At 42.3% G+C, this 14,290-nt stretch overlaps 1 protein-coding gene across 6 annotated transcripts in view; it reads left to right on the forward strand.

Moving 5' to 3' along the window:
- Positions 1 to 14,290, forward strand: part of Mgat5 (alpha-1,6-mannosylglycoprotein 6-beta-N-acetylglucosaminyltransferase) — a 321,612-nt gene that overhangs the window by 59,707 nt on the left and 247,615 nt on the right. For 4 of the 6 annotated variants that reach the window (XM_047544029.1, XM_047544028.1, XM_047544032.1 and 1 more), the window contains one exon: positions 6,793 to 6,998. The exons of 1 other annotated variant lie outside the window; for it this stretch is intronic. The gene's annotated coding sequence lies outside the window, so the exon portion shown is untranslated. Of the gene's footprint in view, positions 1 to 6,788; positions 6,999 to 14,290 lie in introns of all 6 variants that reach the window. One more of the 6 variants, XM_047544030.1, reaches the window with a different exon arrangement.

Consider the following 14,290-nt stretch of genomic DNA (forward strand, 5'->3'; position numbering starts at 1 on the left):
CAGAGATGAAAAAGAATAGCTCTAGCAAAATTGCTAAGTCAGGGGTGTTGTCTCTGGGAAGCTGCCTTTAACTCAATTTTTCTTGTCTGTGAAAGGTTTTCTCTTTTTTTCCTCATCCCCTTCTGTGGTTTCTATCCATCTTCTGCAATTAAAACTGGGAAGAATCCTACAGGCCTAATTCTTTGACATGTATTTGTATCCAGTTGTCAAATCTGCTACCCTTTTGTTTTTGTGTGTGTGTATTTATTTTCAAGCCTCTGAGGAAGGAGAGGCAGAAGTGGCAAATAAATTCTAGTTCTGTCTGAGATGGGCATTGGATCATGTCCTTGCTGGGTGTCGCTGTTCAACGTCACCTACAGGAGAGTGCCAAGTCCTGCAGAGGCATTCCTGGCCCTGACCACCATGGGCCTCTATAGACCTGCCTTGGTCACCCCTGCCTCCCCTTATGTCCCAGGGCTGCAGGAGAAGGTGCCCTGGAGAATGACTGGTTGGTGTCACTCTGTTCTGTCACGTCTTCTTTTCCCTCTTGGGGAGGCCCTCCCCACCATCTTTCAACCTTCCAGGGTCCTTTCAGTGTCTCCACAGTCTTCCTTTTCACAGAAGCATTCTTTGGTTTTCTTTGATCCAATGAGAGAGATTTCTGCTGAGTTCTTATCATATTGTGCCACTATCATGCGCTATTGTGTTAGTATACCACTTTGTGCCCAGCATCCAGAATGGTACCTGGCACTTAGTAGGTCTCAAGAGACAGGTGTTGAACCTATGGATAACTGCACTTTTGTCTCATCTTATGATAATTTATTGGTATGTCTATCTCCTCACCACCGTTCGAGGGTAGACATAGTGTCTGTTCATTGTCTTGTGCTCAGTGCCAAAATTATTTGAAAATACCTGCATGGACAGCAGGCAAGTCTGATTTGTGGGGAGAGCATTTCAGAGGCAAGAGAGACTCTGCTCAGCAGTTGTTTGCATTAAGTCTTAAGTGTATGCACAGGACCTCCTCCTATGACCCCACAGGTCAGCAGTGGGGGAACTCCAAGATGCTGTGGGGTCAGAATTCTGCCTTTAGCAGTTCCCATTCCCAGCCCTTTGTTTTGCAACTGGGAATGATTCTGTGTATGTGAAGGTGATAGTGTTCATGTCTCAGGGAAAATGCTTGACATCAATGTTGATTACTTGGCTGATTGCTGAGATAGGAAAACATCAGTAAAGAAGAACTTTAAAAAAGGTGTTATGTAAAGGCAATATTAATTATCATCCTAAAGGAGGATTCCTTAAAAAGGAACTAATTGCCATTTTTACATGATTACTGTGCAGCTCAACAAAGGTCCTGTGTGTCACAGATCTTGTTCCATTTCTGTAGTAATTTTGATGTGAGTGTGTAACTGATTCAGGTACTCAGCTCCTAGAATCACATCATAGCAATCACATCCTAATCATGTTTTCTCTTTTCCCAGAAAAAGAAATTATAAGTGGTGTAATAGAGCTTTCCCAGTTTTGAATCTTTCTTTGCTAAGCTGCTCAGATCTTTGACAATCACTTATCTGCCTATGAGTGCCGGCGGGTGGCAACATGAATAACTAAGGGAAGAACCTTATCCTTCAGGGGAGTGGAGAGATGCCATTTAATATCTCCTGCATCCTTTGATGAGAGGTTGCTATCTGCAGCACAGTACTGTTTCACCCCCAGCCGTTCCTGGTTCAGAAGGAGGGGTCCACGTTGCAGGGATCCCTGGTGCTCTGTTGAGGGCCTGTGTTGGTCAAAGGTTCTGCTGTATTCACAGGGTTGAGGAGGGCAGAATTTTACACAGAGACATATTGTGTGGGGCCCATGGCTTCACAGCATGGCCCATGCTCTCAGGTTGGGGAAAAAAAAAAGAGAAGATTGATCCTCAAGCCTTCCTCGATTCTGTTTTGTCTCCCCAAATGGGAAAGTAGAACTCATCAATGTGAATGGTCCAATCAAAGCCCAGTTGCCATTTTAGCCTGGAACGTGTTGACCTTTGGTATAGGAGTTACTCTGAGAGAACACCCTCTGCTGTCCAAGTGTGTTAGCTTTCTGTTACTGTAACATTTGTTACCTGAGATAATCGACTTAGGAGAAAAAGCTATTTGAGCTCACGGTTTTGGAAGTGACAGTCCATGGTTGGTTGACCTCATTGCTTTTGGGCCTATATTTGTAAATCATGGCAGGGGAGATCCTGGGAAGATCCTGAAGCCGCTTGCACCATAGCTGGCACTCAAAAGGGAGGAAGTGCAGGGGCCTGGGGTCCTCCTCTCCCCTTCTCAGGCACACCTCCAATGACCCAGAAACCTCCCTCTGTGACCCTTTCTTAAAGGTCCCACCACCTCTCAACAGCGCCATACCAGGGACCATACGTTTACCTCATGAGCCTTTGGGGGATGCTAAAGATCCAAATGATGGCACCTTGTGACAGGGAACATTTGCTAAATCTAACCAGCACAAAGGAGATGTGTGGAGACTGAATAGTCATAAGAACAACATCCTGAGGAAGGTCTCCCCAGGCTCGGTGTTGTGTTTAAAGAACCTGCCAGTTGTTGTTCTGTGACAGTAACACATCAGAAGGACATTACATTTCCCAGTTAGTCACCCAGAGCTCATTCTCAGTGTTACCACCCTTGCCCAGAAAATAGGAGAAAGGTTGCCTTTGACCACCAGGACTGGCTGAAGGTGACTTCAGGGTGGAAAAGGCAGGAGAAGGTAAGGTTCTTTTTTCTCTCTGGTGCCAGGGTTGAACCCAAGTCCTTGTGCATGCTAAGCATACACTGTGCCATTGAGCTACACGACCAGCCCGGCCATGTTGTCTACTTCTGCAATCAATAAGGAAATCCCACCTCTGACCCAGGCCTGCATTCCATCTCAGGGGCTGAGTACTCCCCTTTGGCAGGCCCATACAGTCCTCAGTCTCTGATTCCTTAGCAGTTTTTGAAAAGACCAAGCACTGAGGCTTATGAGTAGTGAGATAGAAGATGGAAAGGCAGTTGTCCCTCCTGCAAGAAGCTCCCCAGCTCAGGGACTGCCTGTTGGGTGTCAGCATGTTCCTAGGGCCAAGCCTGAAGTCACCACATGAGAGGAACTCAGTTAAGTGTTATAGGTAGGGGTGGAATCCCTGTGAGAAAAGCGGCACTAAGACATTTCTACTTCCTACAAAATTCTGTCCACCCACTTTCTAACAGGATTTGAGAGGGTGACTCCACTTCACAATTTATAGATAAACTCATCCACCAAGAAGTGCACGTTGGCCTTTCCATGTGAATTTTGGGGTTGTCATCATTTTGTAGGGAGATCTTATCCTGACAGACTCAGAATCAGAGGGTAAGTTTGTTGGTACAGTTAGCTCTGTCAGATGTAAGCTCAGAGGGCAATGTCTTCCAACAGGAACTGCACCCAGACGTGAAGCAAGGAGATTGGTGCTGCAGGCCTGGCTACCTCCATTCAGAATGAACAGGCCCCTCTCTGACTTTGTGTGCTGCTGAATTTCCAATATCTTTTTCACTCCAACCATATGTGCTGTCCTGTATTTCTTCCAGATTTTTACTTGCTCTGTTTTAATACCACCAACTTCCTGAAATTACACACATACATGTCTGCATGCATGCTCTCTCTCTTTCTCTCATACAAACACACATACATACATACATAACGCACACACACACACAGTTTGCTCTTTCATCCTTGAATCTCTCCCCTGCAGACATGAACCTTGTCAGATGTATTACTGTGTCTCAGCTGCCTAGGATATTGCTCTGAATGTCATGGGTACTCAAAACATTCATGAGTGAATAAAATGGATGAATGACCAAGCGATGTCCTCATTATATAATTTTATTTGAGAATTTAAACCACCATGACTGCCTGAGGTTTTAATTGGTACTCTCAGTACACTGAAAGCATCAAACCATGATATCACTTTAATAAAAGTGAGAATGTTTAACAATTTGGAGTTTAACAAAAAAAAAAAAAAAATAGGGGAGAGGAGATTCTTGTCAGTGGAGAAGAGTTTGAGCCTGCGATGAGGGAGATGATGGTGATGATAAGGAACAGCCTCCACCTGTGCATTTACTGCAGTGAAATTTGTGACTTTCATTTACATTCGGCACCATGCAGCTGTTAATTTGTGTTTTTGTTGGAAAAGACTTTCAGAGAAATAGTTAACCAACCTCAGTGCTATGTTCTCAAAATTTGTTTTCCTGAACTGCAATCAAAGCTGGATAATTCTGTCATTAGAAGGCTCACCTTCTTTCCCAAGGACGTTGGCATGTGGCCACATGAGGATGGGGGGAGGGAGCACATGGGGATGGTGGGGAGCCAGCAGCAGCCACAACCTGTCCTAGGGCCACTTCTAGAGACAGAGGAGCTTCTTTTGCCTGTACCACGTGGCTTTGGGAAAGTCTCCTAACCTCTCTATACCTCAGTGTTCTCCTTTGTAAAGCAGAAATAATAATAGCATCCATCCTATGAAGTTTCCATGAGGATTGAGGAAACACATGTAGAAGGTCTTAGAACCTTGTCTAGTATACACAAGTCCTCCAAACATTGTAGCTGTTATTAAGTGGGAGAAGATGTCTAGTGGTTAACAGTTGCCATCAGTTGTAGCAGATGAAAGATGTGTGTGCAGAGCATTTGAATTGCCTGAAGATGGGAGGGGCATGTTCTGACAACCACAGGCATAGTGCACTACAGCTATGCTAGTGCATACCCTGTGAATTAAAGGGTACGGTTCCCAACCAGGCTTCTCTTCTTCAGATGCCAGCTACAAGTTGGGTCCCAGGTCATTCACACTTCTGACTGACTGGCTACAAATCTGGGGCCTCTTGTGACTCCTCAGGTTGGATAATTCACTATAATGACTTGAGAAAATACTCTACTTATAATTATCTTTAAAGGATGTAAGTCAAACCAGGGGAGTGGTACAAGCCTGTAATCTCAGCATTTCAGGAGGCAGAGGCAGGAGAATCATGAGGTCAAAGCCAGCCTTAGCAACTTAGCAATGTCTTGTCTCAAAAATATAAAAAGGGCTGGGAGTGTGGCTCAGTGGTTGAGCACCCCTGGGTTCAATCCCTGGTAATAGATAGTTGGATGGATGATGTAAGTCAAGATCAGCCAAATAAGGGGACACACAGGATGAGGTCTGGGAGGGTTTCAATTTTAGGGCTCTTTTGCCTTGTCCCTGGGGCTTAGAGTATGTCACCTTCCTGTCACATCCTTGTGTTCTCTGACCAGAAGCTCCACTGATTTGGTGTTCATAGCCTTTATTGGGGTGTCATTATGTAGGAGTGATTGAGTATGGTGTTGTAACCAATGATGCTTGAGATCCCCCTGTGGTCCCAGTTGGGGTGACTCAGAGCCTTTACCCTCTGATTACATCGTTGTTCCTTCTGGTGACCATCACCCACCTGAGTCAGCTCATCTTTTAGTGTAAACTCAGGTTTGATCCATGGCACTTATGAATAACAGACACTCCTATTACTTAGGAAATTCCAGTAGTGTAGTCTTCCTCACAGGAACCAGCAACAAAGGCCAGTTAAATTCTTTACTGTACAATATGCATGTTACTTACAAGATAGCAAGATTCAAGATGGTGGCCTTCCTAGGAATGGGTCTTGGTGCTATTGTTCTTTCTCAATGTCAGGCAGTAGTAACATGTCATTGGTTCTAGCTAGCCTTTCTTTAGAACAACTTTATTTAGTTGCATGGTAATTAAACTGTCTTTGGGATTTTGTAGTGACCATCTATTAAATAAGCCACAAAGATGCAGTTCTGAGCACGAGTCTTTCGTAATGTGTTTTTGAAGAAACTTCTTTGCTGTGCCATGTGATTAGAGCAAGTTGCTAGCCAGCCAGAGCTATCTTTCTGGCTCCCAGCGGTGCCCTTCTCAGGAAGTGAATCCCAGATCTGGATGACATGGAGTGCTGCCTTGGGGATGGACAGACAACCTCTCTGCTTTCTATGTCCTGCATTCTTGCCCACTGATGGCCTGAGGTCAGACAATCTTCAGACTTGGGCTTAGATCTTTTCTATGATCCTCCTCCCTGTGACCTCAGTAATTCTTGATTCTATTTGCTCTTAGATGACTGTAGCAAGTGTGATTTCTGTAGTTCATCTCTCAGAGTCTTGTCTTTCTCTGCTACTCCAGACTGCCCACTTAGGTGAATTTCACAGTACATCTTGGCCCCTGCAATTACACACTGAGTATTTTCAGAGACATTTCATTTTATTTTAAGAATTTGTGGTCCCTGCCCCTGCCAACTCCCTATCCCCAACTTTTGTCATTTAGTATTACCCGGAAAAGTGTAAGAACATTTGGTTAGGGCCTAAGAGACTGAAGCACCTGAACTTGATATAAAGCTTGCAGAAGGTCATGTGTGTGTGTGAAATTATGGTGAAATGTGTAAACTTTAATAGCTATTTTCAAATGTACAGCGGCATTAAGTCCATTCACATTGCTGTGCAACCATTGATCACCATTGTCTACCTCCAGATCTTTTTCCTCTTCCCACATTTAAACTCCATACACATTGCACAGTTCCTCATCCTCCCTACCCTCAGCCTTGCTACTTTTGTTCTACTTTGAGTTTCTATGAATTTGATGACTCGAAGCCCCTCATGTAAGTGGAGTCCTTTTGCGTTTGGCTTCTTTCACCTGGCATCATCTCTTCAAGCTTCATCCATGTTGTAGAATGTGTCAGAAATTTCCTCCATTTTAAGTTTGAATAACATTTCCTTGTATGTAAATACTGCATCTTGGTTTCTGTTTGTTTTTTGAGACAGGGTCTCACTATATCACCGAGGCTGCCCTCGAACTCCTGGGCTCACTCCATCCTCCCGCCTCAGCCTCCCAAGTAGCTGGGACTACAGGCCTGCGCCACAGTGTCCAGCTCATACCACTTTCTGTTCACCCACTCATCTTTGGATGTGCACTTGGATTTCTCCCACCTTTTGGATATGGCGGATAGCGCACCTGTGAACGTTGGTGTGTAAGTATCTATTCAGGTCCTTACTTTGAGTTGTTTGGGCGGGGGGGTGGTCTATGCCCAGAAGAGGAATTTCTGGGTTCCATATAATTTTTTTACACAAGAAAATGAAAAAAATCTACTTATTTTTGTGTGACTAGTCTGACAAGGCAAATAGTTCCTTGTCAAAGTAATAATAAACCCAGGTCACTTTCTGATGAGTGAGAGGATGGGATGTTGGGAGTGCACTATCAGTATGGGTTGCTGGAACACAGGACTGATTCATCACTTAAGGGACCACTCCACTAATGGTGACACTAAGCATGTAAATGAAGGCTCAGGTGTGATCTGCCGGTTATATTTCCGGCCATCCCTTTGCTCTTCATTAATCTGATACCTGACCTCCTTCATTGAGGTAGTCTATTTGCTGACGTATTTGTTAAGAGCCTGGACTCTGAGATTAGATTACCTGGTTCTACACCCCAGGTCCTCTAATCACCGGCCGGAGAAATTACTTACCTTGTCACTTCTCAGTTTCCCTATTTGTACGATGGGGATAGGAGGATAGTCCTCCTTTAGACATGTAAGCCACTCACAACAGTGCCTGGTTAATAGTAGATGCACAGTAAATGTAGTTTTCAATATTAGTAGTTGTTGATATCTGATTTGAAATCATTTTTAAAATTAACAATAGAATGTAGATTGTAGACACTTTGGGAACATGAGGTATGTATGCATTCTTTTATGTTACTATTAGGGAATCTAAGGTGGTTCAACTTTTCTGAAAGAAATGTGGGAATGTTATTACTCCAAAAGCCTAAAAACATTCTTGTTTTTTCAGGTATTTCTTTATTCTAAGGAAATAGGTTTAAGTTATAAAGGTAGGAGTGGAACACAGCTTATTGTGTCATTTTTATAAAATAGAAAAATTGAAACTAAATGCCTAGCAGTGTGGGGTTATTTAAGTAAAACATGATGTGTGTGCAATGGAGTACTCCTTGGCTTTTCAACTATGGTCAAAATAGATTATGATAAAGTGTTTTAAATGTATTAAGATATAAAAGCAGGCTGCAAGAAATCAAGTGTAATATTTTTGTGATATATATGTATTGATAATATACTGTAAGAGGGCATGTTTGTGTGTAACACACACATCATCTTTTGCTATATATGGAGGTACATATTTCATATCTGTGAAGAGAGATAGTTCATACTAAAATCCTGCCAGTGGATAGCTGCAGGTGGTGGAATGATGACTGATTTCTAAAATCTCTTTGTGCTTTTCCAGTATTTATCAAATTTTGGCATTGAACAAGTATGTTTCTGTCAGAGAGGGGGAAAAAAGGCAGTATTTTCACTTGCAAAAAGAAGATGCGGTCTGGTTATCTGAGGTTCCAAGACAGCAGTCTTCCAGGGAGAACCTGGCAGAGGGGCCTGTCTTACAGAGGTTTCCAACACCCAGGGATGGGCTCTCATCTCCCACTGGGGCTGGCCTTGTGCCCAGGCTGTGGTGGACATGCCTCAGGAGCCCTCTGCAGAGTCCCAGCCTGATGACAGGGAACCCTTCTGAGTATGGCATCAGGGAACCCAGGACAGGCTTCTCTCTTACGTGCCTCAGTTCTTGTGGTTTCTGGAAGACTTCCTGGCTGCGGCCCTGCAGGGTGTTCAGAGAGTGTTTAATGAGTCGTGATGAAAGCCGGCTTCTGCTGGATCCCATTTTTGGATCCCACTTTCCCGTCTCGTGAAATGTCCCTGGCATGCCTAACGCAGACATTTATGTCCTTGTAGTTTTATGCATAAAATTTTCGAAGGGTAAAAATAAACTTGCTTGCTGTTCAGAATTGATCCTGAGTAATACATCTTCCGCTGGACATGGGCACCAGATGGTGTTGCACCTCCTGCTGGGCTGAAGAACTGGCTTTGGCCCAAAACACCTTGAATTGTTCTTGAATCTTTCCGTGCACCTTCAATACAAAACTGTGCCATGCAATTCGTATTTGTTTCTTTTTCTTTCCATCTTTTGATTGTAAGAAGGAGAAATAAGTGACACTTTTTGGAATAATCATCTATGAGTTGAATTGGTTTTATTGTTGGTGTTATAAATATGTGACCCTAAATAACTGTGTTGTGGGAACTTCTGAGAAGAGTAAATTTTGTCTCAAAGTTGTCCACAAGGGTAGCTTGAAAACCCATTTCTGCCTCTGTGTTAGGTATAGCAGGATGCTGATAGGTACTATCTTGAGGGAGGCAAGAAGAAAATGGTTCACCACTTATTTTATGGTGTTCCATGTGCATTTTCAATTGTGGGTACAACCTCAGGCAGAGACAAGGAGGCGGGTGGTAGCAGTTGTTACATTTAAGTCCATTCACTAAACCAGCAGTGGCTTGGAAATAAGGTGTCTGTTCTTGCACTGGGCAGGATAATAAAGGTTTGACTCAATCCGATTTTTTTACATTAATGATGTTATGGTTTGGATGTGAGGTGTCCCCTAAAAACTCATGAGACAATGCAAGAAGGTTTAGAGGAGAAATGATTGGGTTATGAGAGCCTTAACCCAATCAGTGAATTAATTCCCTTATGGGATTCCCTGAGTGGTAACTGAAGTGGTAGGGTGTGCCTGGAGGAGGTGGGCATTGGGGGCGTGGCTTATATTTTGGGGTATATATTCGGATCTGGTGAGTGGAGTGTCTCTCTGCTTTCTGATCATCATGTGAGCTGCTTCCCTCTGCCATACTCTTCCACCATGATGTTCTGCCTCAACTCAAGCCCTGAGGAGTAGAATCTGCTATCTATGGATTGATAAACTTTTCCTCCTCTACAGTTGTTCTGGTCAGGTCTTTTAGTTACAGCTGTGAAAAAGCTAAGAAACTTGCCATGAAATAATGAGGGGGGAATGTTTAGAATCCAAGAGTTTTGATCCTGTCAGTGTACATTGTCTCTCACCCTCAGGAGACCTATGTACCTCAGGATACAGAGGGGAGAGTACAGTCCTGCCCCAGCCTTTGGGGTGAATTCTGAATTTGCATCCCTTACCAGGCCTCCTGGATAGATAGTAAGATTAGGGATCAGTTCTTTAGATCTTCCCTCACTTTGTACACTGTGAAGACCCAGGTAGACTATCTTTCATGTATGTTTATACTTCTAATTCATGATCTCTAGAATTTTGTCATTCAGATGGCCATGCCACCACAAGAACCTCACTCCTGGAAACCAGTAAAGAAGTTGAAGTTGGGCATTGTTTACTGGTATAGGTGGGAATGTTCTTTATTCTAAATGCTTGGGACCAGAAATGTTACAGATTTGGGAATATTGGCATATGCATAAATGAGATATCTTGTGGCTGGGACCCAACTCTGAACATGAAGTTCATTTTTGTTTCATCTACGCCTATACACATAGCCTGAAGGTAGTTTTATACAATATTTTTGGTGCGCCTGTTCTTTGGCTGCAACCTGTCATGTGTAGAATTTTCCTCTTGCATCACTTCAATCTTCTAAGCATTTCAGACTTTGGAACATTTTGGATTTTGAGATTAGAGATGCTTAACTTATATACAGTCTCTTGTCAGTGGGCTGAGTGGGTTGCTCAAGCTCTTGATGTCCAGCAGTATTAACAGTAGTGTGAGGGTCACTTCTGTTTCATTTTCATGGCCTCCAATCTTGGTTGTTCACCAGAACACAGTTGGATCATGCATAATTGAGGTTATTAGCCCTCAATTATGAAACACCCTTTGGAATATCGTTTTAAACACTTTGGATTTCTTCAGGGTTCCTAACGCATCACTCATCTCTCTCCTACCCAAGAGGCTGACTTGAATCTGAATTAGCAGCTACTGTGCTAGACTTGACTCCTTGTTAGTCATCCACAAATTTAAAATCCTTCTACGTTTTTACACTTGAATTTGAAAGAAGTTTTAAGTACAAATTTTGTTTGGGAGAATAATTTATCTTTTCCAAGGTTCTTTGATTTTAATCTGTGTCACAGTTCTTACTCTTTTTTTTTTTCTCAGTGATAACTGGGGATTAAACCAGGGCTTCTGATGTGCTAGGTAAGTGGTCTACCATTGAGCTACTTTCCAACCCTGTTTTTTTTTTTTTTTTTTAAAGTCAGAGTATCCTAAGTTGATCAAGGTGACCTTGACCTTGGGATTCTCCTGCCTCAACCTCCTGAGTAGCTGATTATAGGCATGCACTACCAAACTCAGTCAGTTCTTACATTTTTATCCTCTTAAGTTGGAGTATAATTTGCTAGAAGTTACCCTAGAAATTATAGAGGGAAGAAAGACCTAAAATGTTTAATCCTAGAGTAAAAAATGTCCCAATAATACCCTGTTTTTATCTCCCTAAGGGGAGGTAGCATGTGGCTTTATAATTTATGTAGTTCTGTTTTTTTCACCAAACTACTTGTGGAATGGGTTTCCTTTAGCCTCACTTGGGTTTGAATTTTTGCTGCCTTCTGTGTTAAGATCCCACGGTAAGGTTTGCCTAAAGCTTTTGTGGGCATGATTTCTGTGTTTGGTACCTGCTGTGTTTGCATGTTTACACATGTTTGTGTACGTGAGTTTTGGGAGAAAGTTTTGATGGCTGGATGATCTCATTTCCATTCGTTATTATTTAACTGTGATGATTATGGAAGGAAATAGACTTTATTCTGGGTCTTGGGCTGCAAAAACCAGGATGACCAGTGAGTCTATGCTTTGCTGTGCCCATAACCAGCTTGTGTTCTCCAGCAGATCACTTAATTTATCTGAGCACCTGGAACAAATGGCCTTAAAGCTCCCTTCACTTTTAAAATGCTGTGAGTCTAAGAATTATATAGGTATGCCACTGTATTTGGGGAATTCTAGGGGAAAAGTTTACATGATCCTCACTGAATTAAGGTAACTTTTTCCCAATTTATCATTTGAGGTAGCCTCCTGTTCATGGATTTTGGGAGGTTGAATTTTCTCACTGCCTTTATTATTGCTTATTTCACTTTTTTGATAAACATTTCTTTAGTCCCTGTGCCAGTCTATAAGCAAGTAAACAGGTAGAAATTTCTGCTGGGCATAGAATTCTTCATATACAAAAGAACATTTTTTCCACTTACCATTGAAAAGATTTTAAGCTTCTTGTACTCAGGTTCTAACACAGTATGTGTATATGTGTGCAGAATTTGTTTTTCATCTTCAGAGCTTAAGGGTAAAATAAATCTATATGGCATCCAGGGGAACTTTAATGATATTGTTTAATATGTCTGTTTAACATTCTATTCAATGTAGGATATGCTTTCAAAGCAAAATGATCATTTAAAATATGACAGCTCAGATTTCTTAGCGAGCTAGTTAATTATTTTTCTGATAGATGCAAAATTGTTTTTCCATTAGGTACAACTTGTAATAGATGATAGTTGATGCTCATGTCATGGATCTGAAGTGCCAGCTTTATACTTCGAAGACTTTGTCTCCTATTTTAATAGACTAAGTTGTAATAGTTTCAGAGCAATGTGTGTGTTTAAGTGGTTTTTAAGATTTCTTGAAGTTTTAGGGTCTGCCTTTGAATATTTGACTATTTAAAAAATGACCCTTAGACAACATTAATAACCTGATATGGTGGCCCACATCTATTATCCCAGCCACACGAGAGACTGAGGCTGGAGGATTACAAGTTAGGAGCCAGCCTTAGCAATGTAGTGCGAACTTCAGCAACTTAACTAGACTGTCTCAAAATAAAAAATAGGGCTTGGAATGTAGCCTAGTGGTAAAGTACCACTGGTTTCAATCCCCAGTCCTCCCTGCCACCAAAAAAAAAAAAAAAAAAAAAAAAAAAAATTTAACACAGTTCAATTTCATTCATTAGTTATTAGTTCATTAAATGTTTATTGAAATCTTACTGTGGTGTAGGTATTGCAATTCATATGGTTAGGTGGGGGTTGGGATCTGTGATACAAAAATGAGTAAGCAGTTCTTGCCATTAAGAACTTTGCTGGTGACCAGGGTGCATGCCTATAATCACAACAACTCGGGAGGCCAGGAAGATTGCAAGTTTAAGGCCTCAGCAATTTAGCAAGACCCCGTTTCAAAAAATACAAAGGGCTGGGCATGTGAGTTAATGGTAGACTGTCTCTTGGTTTGATCCTCTGTCTCTCTCTCTCTCTCTCTCTCTCTCTCTCTCTCACACACACACACACACACACACACACATACACATACACAGAAAACCTTTTCAGAAGTGGGCTGTGGATGTAGTTCAATGGTAAAGCTCTTGCCTAGCATGCATGAGGCCCTGGGTTTGAGCTCCAGCACCACACACACACACACACACACACACACACACACACACACACATCCCACAAATCTTGCAGACTAGTAGGTTAACAGGCATGTATACCACAATATGCTTCAACCCCCTTCCCACCTTTTTTCTTCAAAGTGTTCCAAGCCCTTAGGAATTGGAACATTTTTGTATTTGAATTTGACCATGATATTGAAGGATTCTTCTGTCTCAGGCCTTCTAGGCAGAAGGAACAGCTTTGGCATATTAGTTTGGTGATGCTAGATTTGTTCCAGAAACTGCAAATAATCTATTTGAAAAGACTGGTAGAAAATTTACTTGTAAAGTGAATGAGTCATTGCTTAGCCATAAGAGTGAAGCTCATCTTTTTGTGTCTAGGATTTAAAATTTGAGGATTGGTAAGGAGAATTTTTTTTTTTTTTTTTTTGGTATTGGGAATTGAACCACATCTAAACCCTATTTGGAGATAGGGTTCTCACTGAGTTGCTTAGGTCTTCACTAAGATGCTGAAACTGACCTTGAACTCATGACCTTCCTGCCTCAGTCTCCCAAGTTGCTGAGATTACAGGCCTGTACCACTGTGCCTGGCCTAGGCAGGGATAGTTGAGTCTCCTGGTAAAACTTTCTGCCCTTCATAGTGAAAGGTGACGATTCTGCCCTGTGATTGGCTGAGGAGGAGAAGGAAGGTAGGAAAGGATCACTTCTTACTGATAGTTCAGAGCCTGTGTTAGGATTGCAGCTCTCTGATCTAAGAGAAACCCCAAACAATGGGGACTAAGGAGGTAGAGTTTAGTTTCCTGTTCTGTTAATGTCAGCTAGAATGGCACTTCCATTCTGCTAAAATGTTTAGGGGTTCAGGCTCATTCCAGCTGTTGCTCTGACATTCTTCACTGTTGTCATCTTCCTCTTTTGTGTGGCCTAAGATAAGGAAGAAGAAAGGGGGGAAGGGCAGAGATGAGGACCTAGAAGTTGCACATATTTCTTCTACATCTGCCGTGATTGATTGGACATAGTTTGTTCCCATTGTCACCTGACTGCAAGAG

Source organism: Sciurus carolinensis, chromosome 3 (assembly GCF_902686445.1).
Source record: "Sciurus carolinensis chromosome 3, mSciCar1.2, whole genome shotgun sequence".
NCBI lineage: Eukaryota > Metazoa > Chordata > Mammalia > Rodentia > Sciuridae > Sciurus > Sciurus carolinensis.